Source organism: Schistocerca gregaria, unplaced genomic scaffold (assembly GCF_023897955.1).
Source record: "Schistocerca gregaria isolate iqSchGreg1 unplaced genomic scaffold, iqSchGreg1.2 ptg000424l, whole genome shotgun sequence".
Lineage (NCBI taxonomy): Eukaryota > Metazoa > Arthropoda > Insecta > Orthoptera > Acrididae > Schistocerca > Schistocerca gregaria.
Genome location: NW_026061854.1, coordinates 1 through 2500, shown reverse-complemented (window position 1 = coordinate 2500; position 2500 = coordinate 1). Strand labels below are relative to the sequence as shown.

Below are 2500 nucleotides of genomic sequence, written 5' to 3'. Positions count from 1 at the left end.
AATCCTTATCCCGAAGTTACGGATCCAATTTGCCGACTTCCCTTACCTACATTATTCTATCGACTAGAGGCTCTTCACCTTGGAGACCTGCTGCGGATATGGGTACGAACCGGCGCGACACCTCCACGTGGCCCTCTCCCGGATTTTCAAGGTCCGAGGGGAAGATCGGGACACCGCCGCAACTGCGGTGCTCTTCGCGTTCCAAACCCTATCTCCCTGCTAGAGGATTCCAGGGAACTCGAACGCTCATGCAGAAAAGAAAACTCTTCCCCGATCTCCCGACGGCGTCTCCGGGTCCTTTTGGGTTACCCCGACGAGCATCTCTAAAAGAGGGGCCCGACTTGTATCGGTTCCGCTGCCGGGTTCCGGAATAGGAACCGGATTCCCTTTCGCCCAACGGGGGCCAGCACAAAGTGCATCATGCTATGACGGCCCCCATCAACATCGGATTTCTCCTAGGGCTTAGGATCGACTGACTCGTGTGCAACGGCTGTTCACACGAAACCCTTCTCCGCGTCAGCCCTCCAGGGCCTCGCTGGAGTATTTGCTACTACCACCAAGATCTGCACCGACGGCGGCTCCAGGCAGGCTCACGCCCAGACCCTTCTGCGCCCACCGCCGCGACCCTCCTACTCGTCAGGGCTTCGCGGCCGGCCGCGAGGACCGGCCATGACTGCCAGACTGACGGCCGAGTATAGGCACGACGCTTCAGCGCCATCCATTTTCAGGGCTAGTTGCTTCGGCAGGTGAGTTGTTACACACTCCTTAGCGGATTCCGACTTCCATGGCCACCGTCCTGCTGTCTTAAGCAACCAACGCCTTTCATGGTTTCCCATGAGCGTCGATTCGGGCGCCTTAACTCGGCGTTTGGTTCATCCCACAGCGCCAGTTCTGCTTACCAAAAGTGGCCCACTTGGCACTCCGATCCGAGTCGTTTGCTCGCGGCTTCAGCATATCAAGCAAGCCGGAGATCTCACCCATTTAAAGTTTGAGAATAGGTTGAGGTCGTTTCGGCCCCAAGGCCTCTAATCATTCGCTTTACCGGATGAGACTCGTACGAGCACCAGCTATCCTGAGGGAAACTTCGGAGGGAACCAGCTACTAGATGGTTCGATTAGTCTTTCGCCCCTATACCCAGCTCCGACGATCGATTTGCACGTCAGAATCGCTACGGACCTCCATCAGGGTTTCCCCTGACTTCGTCCTGGCCAGGCATAGTTCACCATCTTTCGGGTCCCAACGTGTACGCTCTAGGTGCGCCTCACCTCGCAATGAGGACGAGACGCCCCGGGAGTGCGGAGGCCGCCGCCCCGTGAAGGGCGGGGAAGCCCCATCCTCCCTCGGCCCGCGCAAGGCGAGACCTTCACTTTCATTACGCCTTTAGGTTTCGTACAGCCCAATGACTCGCGCACATGTTAGACTCCTTGGTCCGTGTTTCAAGACGGGTCGTGAAATTGTCCAAAGCTGAAGCGCCGCTGACGGGAGCGATTATTCCGCCCGAGAGCATCCCGAGCCAACAGCGGCGCGGGTCCGGGGCCGGGCCAGGTAGGTCCGTCATCCGGGAAGAACCGCGCGCGCTTGCCGGGAGCCCGAGCGCCCAAAGGGGCGAATCGACTCCTCCAGATATACCGCCGAGCAGCCAGCCAGGACACCGGGGCTCTGCCCAACAGACGCGAACCGAGGCCCGCGGAAGGACAGGCTGCGCACCCGGGCCGTAGGCCGGCACCCAGCGGGTCGCGACGTCCTACTAGGGGAGAAGTGCGGCCCACCGCACACCGGAACGGCCCCACCCCGCGGCGAGTGGAAAGGCAACCGGACACGACCCCGCCGCGGATTGCTCCGCGCGGGCGGCCGGCCCCATCTGCCGAGGGCGGGGGCCAGTGGCCGGATGGGCGTGAATCTCACCCGTTCGACCTTTCGGACTTCTCACGTTTACCCCAGAACGGTTTCACGTACTTTTGAACTCTCTCTTCAAAGTTCTTTTCAACTTTCCCTCACGGTACTTGTTCGCTATCGGTCTCGTGGTCATATTTAGTCTCAGATGGAGTTTACCACCCACTTGGAGCTGCACTCTCAAGCAACCCGACTCGAAGGAGAGGTCCCGCCGACGCTCGCACCGGCCGCTACGGGCCTGGCACCCTCTACGGGCCGTGGCCTCATTCAAGTTGGACTTGGGCTCGGCGCGAGGCGTCGGGGTAGCGGACCCTCCCGAACACCACATGCCACGACAGGCGGCAGCCTGCGGGGTTCGGTGCTGGACTCTTCCCTGTTCGCTCGCCGCTACTGGGGGAATCCTTGTTAGTTTCTTTTCCTCCGCTTAGTAATATGCTTAAATTCAGCGGGTAGTCTCGCCTGCTCTGAGGTCGTTGTACGAGGTGTCGCACGCCACACCGCCAGCCGGCTGTGCACGCTACCGAGAAAGCACCGGTATGCGAACCGCCAGGCGACGGGCGCGCATCGCACGTTTAAGGAGACGCGGCCGGCCACACAGGCGACCACG

The 2500-nt window shown here is 60.7% G+C and overlaps 1 pseudogene; it reads right to left on the bottom strand.

The window, feature by feature from the left end:
- LOC126311398 (large subunit ribosomal RNA) overlaps positions 1-2366 on the bottom strand; it is a 5808-nt pseudogene extending 3442 nt beyond the window's left edge.
- Positions 2367-2500: the final 134 nt, after the last annotated feature.